The 15,228-nt window shown below is 39.8% G+C and overlaps 1 long non-coding RNA gene across 1 annotated transcript; it reads left to right on the top strand.

The window, feature by feature from the left end:
* The first annotated feature begins 12,362 nt into the window (after positions 1 to 12,362).
* LOC127536175 (uncharacterized) lies at positions 12,363 to 15,008 on the top strand. Its single transcript, XR_007945165.1, has 3 exons — positions 12,363 to 13,000; positions 13,440 to 13,518; positions 13,682 to 15,008. It is a non-coding gene; the product is annotated as an uncharacterized LOC127536175 (long non-coding RNA).
* Positions 15,009 to 15,228: the final 220 nt, after the last annotated feature.

Raw genomic sequence — 15,228 nt, 5'->3', positions numbered from 1 at the left:
TTTAATCATCTTTTAGTTGAATTTCTGTCAATTCATTGGTGGAATTGCTGAAATTTTCAGTATTATTCTATGTAATAATTTCAATTTCTGAGTTCCACATTGTTTGTCATAGCAACACTGTTCAAATGATCGGTATGTAGATTGCTAAGATTTTGTCCAGATGTACATTTCACCATTCCATGATCTATTGTCAAAATAATCCAATGAGTGAAGGGGCAGAAGGTAGGAATGGGCGATGCTGAAGTGGGACTAACCCTTGACGGAGGAGGAGATGCTGAAAATTGCTACAGAGACATAGCAAGCACATTTCAAGGCCTGTATTTTCATTTCGGGGGTTTATGGACATGTCTTTGCATGGTTTACAGCTCAAAAAACATTGAACTTATACTGGCCTGCTTTAGTGTTTGTGTTTTTAAGACTTCCGTCCAGATGAGCCCACTGTGTTCTGATTGACTGGAAGTTCCATTTTTACTGAAGATGTAATAAAGGAGAACAGTCTATGAAGATGGGAGAAGTTAGTCTTCAAGCCTTTGGAACATGGCTCAGTGTTGTGAAATGGTCTATTTTGACCAAAGCCATTGTCTTTTCTTAAACCCGCACTGATTGAAAATGAAAACTGAAGAGATTATGTCTACTAAGTCTAAAACTTAGACTTAGTAGACCTGTCCTGTGGGGCACAAAAAGCCCCACAAAATACGAACTCACGAACTCTCCTGGTCAAAGTCCTGTTTGACCTCGTCATCTACAACTGCATCCTCCCTCAACTGACATCCTGAAGCTTTTCTGCTCAAAAGCTTTTCAAGGCTGAAATTGCACTGTTGACTTCATTAGTTTATTTAGTTAATTATGAACATTTTGCACTTGTATTAATGGACACATTTTATTTCATACTTGAGCGTAAACAGCTCAGAGTCTTTTCTTATTGACAGTCTGCAGCATCTGAGTGCTTTACATCTTACAGAAAGGATTATGGCCCATTAGGCATTTCCAAATATTTTCATTTATTAAAAATAAATGAAAAAGAAAATGTTGTCTCTCTAAGGGCTCGAAACTGTACCAAACTAGACCATGGTTCATACTAAACCCTGAATGTTGTTTACCGTTACGCACCTTATTTATCAAATTTATCATGTAAGCTTGCTACTGGAGATATTTTACTAAAATAAAGCAGACTTTTAGAGTTCACGGTTTTTGGCAAGTTATTGCACCATCAATTATTATTTTTACATGTGGGTGCCTGTGTTGTTTGGATAAGGACCCACATTGGTTGCACACTATTCCACTAACATGCAGCAGTTCACAGGGAAAAGGCAGGAAAGACAACCATCAGTAGGTAAACATTCAGGTTACAAATATTAAAATTTGAATGAGTAAGTAAATCTGCTTTGCAAATGTTTCGGGAGGAATGAGACACATTCAGCACATTTCTTAGTCCCAGGATACACGTAGTGTGTTTTAGTGAGTTACACTAAATGTAAACACAAACTTTGTTTACATGAAAACTCCACAGGGCATCTTTAAGTATAATTCTAAGCTGTGGGTGCCAGATCAGTTTGTACATGAAACTTACAAGGTGGGGAAAAACACACGACTATTTGACCTTTATTTGCAGAAATGTCACAAGAATTTAGAAAGTTTTCAAACCAATGAAGAGTGGAAGGTTCATTCATTTGCTGATGAAGCCACCAGATGTGGACAAGAACATTAAAAACAAGGAAAGCACTTGGAGCGCAGTACTCCGCCAAGGCTGCCCAGTCGTATCATTTCCGAAGGCTGAAATCATTAAAAAAAAAACTTGTGGCAGAAATCACGGCACCATAGAATGTGGCCCTTTAATATAGATGTACCACAAACAAAATGACCTTGCGCTGAGCACAGGCGTGTGTTATGCATGTGGACATTATGTACAGATACTGAATCACGTGACTTAAATATGTAGTGGGTGGCAGGAATTGATGGGAAACACCCCCACAAATGAATCAATTGTTCCTTGTATCATTTTCAATGGATAAGTCCTGATATGTCCACAGTGGACAATTTGTAGCAGGATCACAATCGTGATTGTAAGAAGGCAGCTGATGCAGTGTTCACTTGTTGTCATAGTTACAGTGACGCCATGTCGCTATCTCGCAATGATACAGAAATCTTTAACAAATCCATGGATCCAGACTATAAGCCGCATCACTGCCAAAATCTAATCAGTTGGTCCTTGTGTCATTTCTGATCTTCCGTGAAAATTTCATCTAAATCCGCGATTCTGTTTTTGAATAATGTTGCTAACAGACAGACAGACAGACAGACAGACAGATGGATTGATAAACGTACACCAGTTGTCACATAACTCCACTGTTCCTTGGCAGAGGAATGAATACAACAGTGGGAACCATATGAGTTTTTCCAAAGCCAGTCAGTTCTGCACAGGGAACAATGGAGGTAACTTCATTATCTATAATATACATTATCCCTGACATCAAGACAAAATCCATTAATCCATTTTTCAGTAATGTTTTGAACGGACAGACAGACAAAGGCATGCCGATCATCACATAACTCTGTCACGTTCCTTGGCAGAGTAACAATCCATTAAGTGGACCTTGATTTGCAAACCTATGCCAAACAGTAAATGCAATGATTGAATTTGATCTAATTTTACATCTTCAAAGTCTTGAAAGACCACAAATCACCTGATATGACTCCTTATGCTGCTTGTGTAATGAGAGTGTGTTTCCTTCAACTTTTCCTATGCCTGCCATGTCTTCTGGCCTCTTGACTTCCCACCTTCTCCCCATTAGGGAGAACATCATTAGCACCCAGAGAGAGGAGCAGGGAGGAATGAGCAATACCTGGCCCAACACTCACACCCTGAAGATGCTTCCAGGAAAAATCTTGAAGCCTGCTTCTTCTTCTTCTTCCTACACACCGGCAGCAGTGAGTATCAGCTGATGGGAACTGTTTACCGGAGTTATTAAGCGACCACTTACGATGTGCACGCCTTGACACTTTGATCATCTAATGACACCTAATTATGTGACCACCTAATGCTGGGTTTCTTCGAGGTCAGGTGTCTGCTCTTTGCAGTGCTGAGAATGCTTTTTGGAAATACAGAGGTAATTACTGGCAAGAGCTGCTCTCTCATTAGAAACGCTGTGTATCTAAGCAGTGCAGAGAGACCGAGAACGAAATCTAATTATCGCCCTCTTCTCACCCACCCCTCTGTGACATCAATACTCCATTATAACACCTTGTCCCCAGGGAGCACATAAACTCCGACTCCCACACATGTGCAGTGTGCATGTGAACATATATACACAGCTAAAATGCATGAAGTCATTAAAAAATGCACATTTTGTTCTATGTACTGCTACACGATACAGTGGAACAGTCGTAAATGGTAGAATTTGAAAGTTACGTGCATCGGCTTCCTGTTTATGCATTTAAATGTGGTAAATAGCAAGAATGTTAGTACAAAAACTTTGTTAAATGACCGGATTTTCTGAAAGACAAAGATTTTTTATTCAGTTTTGGGTCATGAGAGATTCTTCTGCATCCAGAAAACAAATGTGAGGTGTGACAGCATTTCATGTGACTCCACTGGGCCAGATGGAGTTTGACGTGCAACAGCAGTTCACCTTAATTGTTGTCTGTATGCTCATTTTTCAGAGATTATATAAACAGCCAGAGAGAATTTTGGGTAGAGACATATGATTAGACATTGGAGAAGCAAGAAGTATGGATTGCTTTTTCTGCAGAGGCCAAGAAAATCTGTGAAATCCAAGGAGCTTGTGTTTATCTTTTTGTGTAGAAGTAGTAGAGCGTGTGTAATACCAACCTAGTTTCTCCAAGCGCTTTCCCTGACTGCAGTTCATCTCAACAATAAGAATGTGTCACCATTAATCTCCCGTTCCTGTTCGAGCTACATGACAGCTCCACACTGAGATCAAGCGCGCTCTAAAAGACTTGTGTGTCTGCGATGGCTTAAGATCATGTCAGACTTTGTGCCGTTAACCTGCTGACGTGTCGCCAGCAGGAACAACACTCGGCACCACCTCGGCTTTGAGGTGATTAACTTTGATCTCAGGAACTGGTCTGGGACAGCGAAATCCAAGCTTTGTCTTCTACAGTAGGCTGCTCATGGCCTTATCATCCAAACTGTTCAGATGATACAATTTCTGTTGTACGGTTCAAGATCGTTCTTTCGTGTGGGATTTGTGACTGCTGAGAAAGCAGTTTGTGTGATTGCTGTAGTGGCCAGTAAGGACGGAATACCTCCCAAAGAGATTAACAATGATGTTAATTCTTGACATCTTATAACACAAGAACCAAATTAAGTTATTTGTATTAGAACATTAGTGCCTAAGCAATGGAACAACGTAAATGCTGATTATTTAATTAAGGAGAACAGAATTATGGTTTTAATATCCCAATTTATCTTTTAAAAGATAAATAAATAAATGTATCATTCAGTCCCAAGAATCGTGTGGTCAGCATATATCAATGATCATTTCAAAAATGAAATAAATTTTTAGCAATCTAATTTTTGGACCACTCTTTTGGGTTGATTCAATTAAATCTGTCTCTTATCGTTTGATACAGTATGTTTTGGCTGTCAGTGACAGTCTGTCCATCCACACAAGAGCTTGGCTGGCTACAAATCAGATGAATATTTAATTTAACTGTAATCATTGATTGAAAGTCATATGTAGGCAGTGATAGATGAGCAAATATTGGCCGACTGATTATTGGTGCATTATTAGTCGCACCATAACTGGGTGACTTTAGATTTTTTTTTCTCCTCTGATAAGTATTGGCTATATGGCAAGCCTTGTTACAACCTGTATGTTTGTCTGACCGTTCACATTTATCCCCACTTAACCAATTATTAGCAATGTTGCACTGTTCTTAAATCTTCTTTATTTTTTCTGGCAATCATCAGCTTTTCCTGAAAGTAAAAGATGTCACTGCTAAATTGATAGGAACCATCAGAAGAATTCTACTGAGACTCCACTCTGTGGTTCTAGCCCCAATCATCCACTCACAAGCACTCAGCACTGACACAAAACATTCAAAACCTTATGATGTAAACCTTAAGATGCACCTTAAAGACTGCAGAGCATCTTTGAACTAAGTCACGGGTTACAAACTCCTGGATAATTTCTAACAGGTCCACCAGCATTGACAACAACCTAGGTGTTTTGTTCTTATTACTCTGCCAAGGAACACGGTGGAGGTATGTGACAGATGTCGTTGGTTTGTCCGTCTGTTTGTCTGTCTGTCTATTTGCTACGATACTCAAAAACGGACAAACAGATTTGGATGAAATTTTCTGGGAAGGTCAGAAATGACAGGAGGGCCAAGTGATTAGATTTTGGCAGTGATGCAGCTTATAGTCGGGATCCACGGATTTGTTAAAAATTTCTGTATCATTTCAAGATGGCGACACAGCGTCACTGTAACTATGACAGCAAGTAAGCTGCCTCCTGATGATCACATGATTGTGATCCTACAACAAATCAACCGCTGTGGACCATGAATTGTTTAAAGACTACATCGGAAATCATACAACGACATGTACTGCGCTCTCTGAGTGCTTTTCTTGTTCTTTAAATATGATGTATGTGTCCGCCTATGGACAGATCTGTGATAGCATCACAGTTGTGCAAAGTGCAGTCACAAAATTCTACAGGTGTGTAGTTAAGATTAAAATGAAGGCCAGTGTTACAGATAAGTGTGGTCTGAACTGTGAGTACTGAGTATCCATGTAGTAATGTAGCAATGACTACCAAGTACTAATGTGTAGAAATGTCGGGTGTTGTGGATGGTGTGATCCCATCACAAGATGATGTCGAAGCTACCACTGGTTAGGTTTAGGGTGCAGAAAGACACACTTAAGATCAATGTTGAAAGTAATGTTGATTTTGTGTTTGAAAGTAGAATCCACCACTGACCTTCTGAGTTAAAGTCCTGAGATCCATCAACCCCTACATCCTGTCTGCACAGACTTTGTGGCTCTATAAATGCATCTTCTTACTTTTCATTTGCTCCCCACTGATTTGTTTTTTGTTTGTTTGTTTGTTTTGTTTTTCTGACATTACAGTTGAGCATCCCAACAAAGCACAGTGTTGTAATGGGAATCATGAATTATCACGAGGACTGTAGGATTGGACTGAAAACTCCAAAAAAAATTAATTTAAAAAAGCTGTGAAATGTTTTCTTTTTGGTTTGTCTGCAGAGTTGTCATACTACTGTAACTGATCAACGATTAGTAAGATTTGTCACTGAAACCAGCAAAAATCTAGTCTGCCTTGAACAGAAGAACAATCTTGGCAGGCAACATGGGAGACTGCTGTGACTACTTCAAACCAACAGTCAGCTTTAGCTGTCTATATGTCTTTGTAACATGTGGCAACAAAGTCTCCTTACTCCAAACCACAATGTTCTCCTGAACCTAACTAGGTCACCTTTAATTCAAGGAACTGTTGATTGCTGAGATAAATTATGTGAACGTCCTATCACACCGACGTCTCTGATTCTGTCTTCTAGAGGTTTGCACTGATGGACAAAGGTAACAGTTTAAGATTTGTTTTGCAGCAGTGAGGTGTAACAGTTCTTCAAGGCACACAGGGTACAGATGCATCAGATATGAAAATGCTTCTATGTGCAGCTGTAGAGTGCATGGAGGGGGGAAAAAACACATATTGTTGCACTTAGAGGATTTCATAGACGTAATTTAAAAAATAATAATAAATGTCAAGTTTCAATATTTGGATTTACTAGCTATATTTCAAAAGAATAAACAAAAAATATCAAGTTTTCATAGAGTTTGCATGTAACGTGTTCTTCAAATGATATTAAAATTACCTATGGCATTGTAAGATGCTGGATTGGTGCCATTTCTTACATCTCACAGCAGTGCTGACAGGTTAAGAGGTCGCGAGGGAGTCAAAGTGCATCTTAAGATAAACTTGCAGGCCTGTGCTTCTGATTTTACCCTAGGCACTTTGCCAGCCTTCTAATGTCTGATGTTGAACTTGGAAGTGATAAGCGCAGGGTAAAGACCGTAGGAAGAATGGAAACAAGTTCGTTTGGCGTCTGTATTTTCTCTCCCACTCAGCACTCAAGTGGAACTACAGTAGGTGGGCGTTTTTCTCCGACAAAGAGACGGAGGGAGATGGAGAGAGATCGGCCAGCAGACGAGTGGAGGGAGGGCAGCAAACTCAGTGAGGCAGGTGGAAGAAAAGGAGGATGGGAGGGAGAGTAGAGGGATAATTCTGTGCTGGAGAAGGCATGCGGAGGAGAGAGAAAGGTTTGCGTAGGGAGGATATTACATGCAGTTCCATTAGTGTGTGTAATGGTGCTGAAAGACTGTGTCCTGATGCTGTTGACCGTGATGGTAGTAGGAGTTGAATTAAACAGTCCTTGTCAGGCAGCGCTGGTCACATACTGGGCTATTAAAGAGAAACGCACCACACACAACTCCTCTTCTACAGACCGAACACCACATGCCAAAGCAAGCCTTTGTTCTGGTTTACTGATGGAGTGTGTGCTCAGCACGAGGTGAATTTGGGAATGATGGCACATGGTAATTGCCTCTGTAGAGTGTATAAATACACACTGAGCGCTGTGTGAGCCCAGGTAATTGGATCCCACATTACCGGCTCAATAAGTGATAATGTAATAATTGTAAGATGATTGTAAAAGGCCGTAAGAGAACTTGTCAAAAATGGAAAGCACATTTTTAATGAATTGTTAAGCCTTCAAAATGCATTTTCAACTCTGCTTTGCTTTTCACCTTGGTTATTTTTACAAGAGGGTATTTCGAAAATGACCACGGTGACAGTAATGAATAGACAACATTATTCTCTACAAATGCATTGCATGTTAATTTTTATATTCACAGCACAAGAAGGTCTGCTAGTCAACAGGTGCTCAAATGTAAAGAAAATATGAACTCCAGATCATTAACTGACAGTTTTGAATATTGATGAAATTTTGTTATGGTTTTATAGCTAGTTTTTGACATATACATGTGTATATGTACATATGTATCGTTCAAAAGTTTGGGGTCACCCACACTTTCATCCATGTGCTAACATAATTGCACAAGGTTTTCTAGTCATCAATTGACCTTTCAACACCATTAGCTAACACAATGTAGCATTAGAACACAGGAGTGATGGTTGCTGGAAATGTTCCTCTGTACCCCTATGTAGATATTCCATTAAAAATCAGTTATTTACAGCTAGAACAGTTATTTACCACATTAACAATGTCTAGACTGTAATTATTATTAATTTACTGTTATCATAATTGGGGGGGGGGAAAGCTCTTCTTTCAATAACAAGAACATTTCTAAGTGACCTCAAACTGTTGAATAGTAGTGTATGTCCAAAAGTCTTAGGAAAGTTGCAGGGACACAACTGTACCTAGTGAGTGTGAGCAAACTCGGTGTCTTTTTACCTATTTGCACTTAAATTTGCAGTTTTTAATGTCCATCAAGCTAGAGAGGTTGATCTAAGTGTTCCCTTGTTGCCATTTCAGGATTTAGACTTTATGTTGTTGCCAAGGCAGACAAAGAAAGATGTCACTAATACAACTGAAAGATTGGATTGGATTTATTTGTGTGTATATATATATATGTATGCATTTTATATGTAGCTGAGCTATAAGCACAATGAATAATTAAAATAGAAAATAAATATTAAATATGTTGTTGTTTTTTTAATCTGAATGTAAGCACAGGTCAATACAACATAATTTCTTAATACTTAAGATTTGTAGATACTATGTGGCCTCTGCCCCTGGTAAGTGGCTATTAGATCCCACTCATGATGCTGCTTTTTAATAAGAAATAAATAATAATAATTACACAATTCACCAATATACTGATCCAGCAAATGAATATATGCATAAAAGATTATTTTATCATACTAAATTTGCATGCAAATACTGAGCAGAGAGGCACCTTTCCCAGTTTTACACTGTTTGAATTCAGTAGTTCGTAAAAGCACCAAGTAGAAGTTAAGCTACCTGTCTAAAAGAGTCAGTTGAAATATTCTCACACACTTGTCTTCAACCAATAAAATCTGGGTTCCACCATTCCACAGACTCAGCAAAAAAAAAAAGTGTCTTTTTAGATCAAGGAAGATATTTACTTGATAAGATCCTGTGCTGATGCCTGCTGTCTTTTTTTTTTTTAGACCTAAAGCAGCCCTCATTAAAAGCTGCTAAATTAAGACACTTTTTTTTTTCAAATAAGCTACTCTTTGGATGAAATCTTATCTGTCCAACAGAATGTTTGAGGTCACTTAGATGTGCGGTGAAAGAAGTGGGGAGGATGCAAGTAAAGAGAAGTGTACTGGTGAGTTGACAGCATATCACTGCATCATCCATCAGGAAACGTTGTGTGCTGAAGTGATAAAAATGGAACATTTAATGAGCACTGTAATGCAAACCGTAAACTTTATCTGAGCTAAAGGTTTGAACTACCAGAAATTTCAGTCTCTTTTTTGTGAGAAATAGATTCAGAGTTTGCCGACATTCCTTATCATACAGAGGTGTGTTGGCTGAGTCCAGGAAAGATTCTCTATAGAGTTCTTGAGCTACACAAGAAATTTTGTGAGTTTGTGCACTGTAAAAAAGTTAACTACAGTCTGTTCAGCAGAGTTGGTATTTTCATTTGTTTGAACATGAAAATTAAAATAGCTGTACTACTTGACATGAAAATACACATCAGACCAATCGTGTGTACCTCAATATGTCTAAATTTCTAATTGTGAATAAGCTGAAAATGTAATTTGTTGTTGGTACAACAAAGTTGGAAAAAAACAACAAGGTTTCCCAGAATACACAGCAGCGGAGTCCTGATGCTTAGTTTCCCTTGACCTACAACAGTTACCATCCCCTGAAGCTCAGCAGGTGAAACAGACAACTTATAAACAGAAGCAATATGTAGTAGGCAGGGGTTCAAATCCAGCTGAAGGTCTTTAAAAATAAATTAAAGGAAATATTTAAAGTTTATTTTTATAAAATGGCCCAAAAGGAAAGAAAACTGAATGTTTTGATGTATTTTTACTTTTGTGGAAAAGCATACTTTTTATTTCATTTTTTCATGTTTTTTTTTTTTTTGCAGCATGTTCATAGTTGTAACTTTTATAATTTTGACAAGAGACATTTTGATAGAGAACAAAGTAATTTAAGTTTATTTATTGCGGAATAATATTCTTGTCTGTTTTTATTCCTATTTATGTTCCAAAAACTTTTACTTTTATTCTGTTCAATAAATGTTTATCCTGTTCGGCTCATGACTGAAAGTGTGCTTTGAGTTTTGGTCCCTGGCACAATTGAGTTTGACACCCCTCATAGTGGTGCTGAAGATTAAATTCCTTGTTTGCATACACACCAAGCACACAGGTTTGTCTTTCACCTCAGTGAACGAATAGGAAGTGGTCCATTTGTCTTGGAAAATCCTGCACTCGATGTCCACTTTTTTCTTTGTTGACAAAGATGTCTTGCTGATGAGCGTGTCAGGACCTGCAGAAAAGCAGGTCAAACGCCAATAGACAGAACGCCACCTGCAGACCCGGATCCCGTACTGCTGCCACCCGCCGCAAGCACCGAGTCACAGTGCTGCACCACGCCGTCTGCTCCGGATGAGACAGAGCGCCCCCAGCAGACAGTGCGGGAACCGCAGTCTGACCAAACGAAGGCACTAGCAATGTAGGTCATAATTTTTTTGAATATTTTTTGATATTTGAGATGTATTGCGCGGGCCGGGTCGGACCCCCGGCAGTGCGGTACCGGTCCGCGGACCGTACGTGTGACCCCTCCGCACACAGGTTGAGAAGATTAGTTGTAATTTAAACTATGAGACTCGGCATGGTGAAAAATACAACACCTTGCAAGGAGAACTGAGAAGACAGAAGATAAATGAATTGTTGGCGGGTTCGAGGAAACGGCAGTCTGTTTTCCGGCCCCTTTGAGATCAAATTAGGCCGTATGCTGCCCCTGGACCAAAATGAGTTTGATACCCCTGCTGTAGAGGATCTGCACTAAATTGTGTTCCTGACAGGGAAGGAATTTGACATTGTAAAACTGCAACGTATCTTGGAGTCACACTGGACTCGACATACTAAAAGTCATGTCAATCCGTACAATTTAATCTACAAATGGACCAATCCTTAAACCTACAGAATCACTTCACACGAAAGCCACATTTTCATCAAGTTTCTGCTTCAAAAAAAAAGAAAGATGTTATCAACGCAGCATTCTGAAAATATATCAGCCATTTTGGATGTGTAATCATTGGACAACTGTGTCCCTGGCTCCAAAACCTTCAACCACCTTGATCAAGTGGGATTATCATTGTCTATATCTCCACGATGTCAGAACAAATCGGAATCAAGCAGAGCAGAAATCTCACCAGAACTGTACAGTGACTGCCAATGATCGATTTTTCGTAGGCTTAGCTCATCTTCAAGAAGCCTATTATTTAGTCCTAATGTGTTGGTAGGCACATATGAGGGGGAGATGCAGCACTTGGCAGATCTGTGAGATCTGAAGCTGCCAAGATCCACATCTCCAGTCAATTTTGACTCGGAAGGTTGTTGAATTATTTGAAATTGCTGAGCCACAACAGCTCAAACTATAACATGGGTACCATAGTTTGACCCCCTGCAAGTGTATTTTCAGACGTTGTAAGGATCAAGTGATGTTACCCACACTGTAATTTGGGCTGTTTTTGCTTCACAATGTGAATTCCACACATCTAACACTCATCATGGTTAAAATAGGGCAAATCTCAGCAGCTACAAAGTCAACTCTGCCAAATAATGCTCCCCTCCCTCATATGTTCCCACAGTTTCAGTCAGCTGTAGTTTGGGGAGTTTTTGCATAACAATGCAAATTCTATACACATTCTCAGTCCTGCGATGTTCATGCAGCTCTCAGCAGGCAGGCAGAACTTGGGGAAAAATCTGTCACATGGGCTTTATTCTGGTTCCTTGCATCGCTGCGACTGCAACGCAGCAGCCACGGGTCACAAATGGGTTGCAAAAACACGCCCCAACACCGAGACACACGACTCGCCTGCTCAATTGCCTGTGGCACTGGCTTTGCATCATTATTGTTGTTTATTTATTTTTAACACTCTTGCTTTAAAAGGTCATTTACAGTCAAGGGTTCTTGCACATCACAGTTAAAATGCTAGTCCAGGTCAGGCACAACTAACACCAGAAGTGTGTGAAGCTGGATCATATCAGAGGGCATCTATGTTTCCACAATTTCCTGAAAGTGGTTCGTTTTATTTTACCTGACATTGGCTTTGAAAAAAAAAAGATGGCAAAAAATTCAGCGTTTATGTAAAACCTTGCTCTGCAACCTCCTCAGCTGTTGTAGTCTGATATTTTTACATGCATTTAGCAAACTTTTTCAACAAAGGAGAGGGTAAACAGTGAGACATTATTTAAAATTTGCCATGTTTCAAATCTGCGAGCCACATAGCGTTATAAATAAATTCAACAGACAGTCATTGTGAATAAAGAAAGGATGCTGACTTAAAAAGCGCGTTCTGTTTTCTTATCTTTTTCAGTCATCGAGATTTCCTACCTGCCACCGGATGCAGTACCAGAAGCAACAGGGACAGAAGTCGATGGTGAAATATTCAGCCACCTCCTTGGACAAAGCAATGTGGTGCTGACTGTTTTCTCATCTGATGGGGAGTTTATTTGAATTTAAAAGGACACAAGTATTATCGAGCACTCCAAATAAAAATACGGTAAAAAAGCAATTTCATGCTTGTGTTCCTTGGGCGGTTGCTGTGCTGACCGTCAAAATATTTGTACCGTTTCAATATTTTGTATTTCTTTCGAGATTTCTGACTCCTTGTTTTCCATTTCTGAGGCGTCTGACTGGAGCTGCATCTCAGGTGTGTCATATGTAATCTTAGATGACGTCCCAAACAGGAAGAACTGAGGAGGGACCTGATGCTGTGTCTGCTAAGTAGGTAAGAACAAAGCTTGGAGGTCACCTTGATATTTTTTTCCCTCTGAAGCCCAATAGCGACGATGTACTGCAGCAGCATCCTCTTACAGATGGCACCAGAACACAGCACTGAACTTACTGGTAGCTCACATGGGTATTTGTGTAGCATGTTTCTTTTTATTTGCACTAATTAACTGCATGACTGTTGTGTAAACATAGCTCTCTTCTCAGGCACCTCCCCAACAAAGCAACAGAGGACAGTATGCCGTTGTTATAGTGATGCTGTTCACTGCAATCAAGAATCCATAATCCAAGAAAGATACTCATTTGTACAGTTTGCATGACACTTCTATGCTGTACTTGTTGCATGTCATGGCAACAGGCTGTTTGTATGACATTGAAATTTCATTGTCTCATCAGAATAAAAAATAAAAAACACTTTTTTTAAAACGCTGTTTTAGATACGCTGCCCGGTGTCGTTGATGATCTGCTGTGCCCCCAGCAGCCCAATGACAGCATCAGGGACTCTGCTTTTAAAGGGTATGTTTGCCTGAGAGGTTGTGTCTTTGCTGAACCACACCACAGACATGTCCCTGAATTTCCAGATAAGTCAGGCCTCTGACAGTCTTATATTGTGGATAATCTCAAGTAGGCATGTAATCCCAAAGGAATTTTTCTTTCACTGCCTTGTTCTTCTCGCCAGGAGATGGTGAGCTGGAGTCCCTCTCCAACCAGAACTTGCAGCAGGTGGAGGACTGGATCGCCAAGGCTGCAGAGCAGAACATGGATGCCTGAAGATATATGTACGATACATGTACGGTTAGATGGCCAACTACTGTTGTCACCTGTCAGCTTATTTGTGAACAAAACAGCATGACTGACAAAGAACAGCAGCAATCCTAAAAGAAGCATGCATGTGGCAGAGGTATGGAACCCTTTCTTCTTGTCAGAACTTTTAGAAATTCAAGCAAAAACAGGATGCAGAGATTCATGATCTTGGCTTTAGCATTGATTTGAAGTGACAGCAACCATATGCACAACTAATCACGTGACTGCATGAGTTAAACGACATCTGTGGGGAGAAATCAGATTCTATTCCAAAAGATGCTCATATGATTTTTCAGCCATCTCCCACCCTTACATTTAGCACCGTCAGACACCTGTTCGTCATCCAGACAGACCTCAACACCATCGTCCCACGATTCCAGTGTTCGCGCTGCAAAATTCAAGCACCAACACCTGCTCTCCAGGAGCATCAAAAACCAGAGATCATCATGGATTACAATGCCTCAAAAGGAGGTGTGGACAACATGGATAAGCTGGTGACTGCCTACAGCTGCAAAAGGAGAACCCTATGCTGGCCACTGGTTATATTCTTTTACATGTTGGACATATCAGCATACAATGCCTTTGTCATCCGGATGGCACTGAACCCAGAGTGGAGCAGAAGGAAGCTCCAGAGGAGGCGACTCTTTCTTGAGGAACTGGGAAAGGCACTGGTGAGGCCTCAAATACAAAGACGACAACATATTCCAAGAACCCCAGCCTCTGCAGCAATCATGAGGAGGATTCAGGACGAGAATGCTGGTGCTCCATCCACCCAACCTACAGAACCACCACCTGCAGAGTCTGAAGGGTGTGATGCTATTGCAGTTTGGTCTGACATTCATTTCTTGTGAGAGAGAAAGAGTTAGTAAAATTCCTGATATTTTCAAAGGTTGCAGCCAGCAACAGCAAAAAGAAGCGCTGCGAAGTGTGTGGACCCAAGATGGACAGAAAAACACAATATACATGCATCAAGTGCCAGAAATACATATGCAACACACACACAGTAAAACTCTGCCCCTCATGTGTTGCATAGGTGTGAGAAAACAATGTATTCAGTGAGGCTGATGTGTTGTCCAGACAGACACGTTTACTGCATGTGTTCAGCCTCTGATGTTTAAACTGATCAGAATGGGCTAAATTTGTAATGAAATTCAAATAAATAAAAGTCAGTAGTTATGAAAAACCTTGCTTCATCTGTAAATTCATTTATTGTTTCCACTCTTACCTTGATTATAATTGTTTTTCTTTTTTTAAGTACTTTTTATTAAAAAACTAACAAAAAATGAGTAGCACTTTTTATTCATAAATGTGATCTAACAAAGGTAAAGAGCAAATATTTACCATTTATGTTGTTTATATTGCTTGTAATTGAACTGAGGAAAACATCTGTTGAGTATTTTAACATAAAATTATTTGATTATG

This window comes from Acanthochromis polyacanthus, chromosome 11 (assembly GCF_021347895.1).
Source record: "Acanthochromis polyacanthus isolate Apoly-LR-REF ecotype Palm Island chromosome 11, KAUST_Apoly_ChrSc, whole genome shotgun sequence".
Classification (NCBI taxonomy): Eukaryota; Metazoa; Chordata; class Actinopteri; family Pomacentridae; genus Acanthochromis; species Acanthochromis polyacanthus.
Note: the sequence above shows the minus strand (reverse complement) of the source record. Positions and strands in the feature narration are given on the sequence as shown.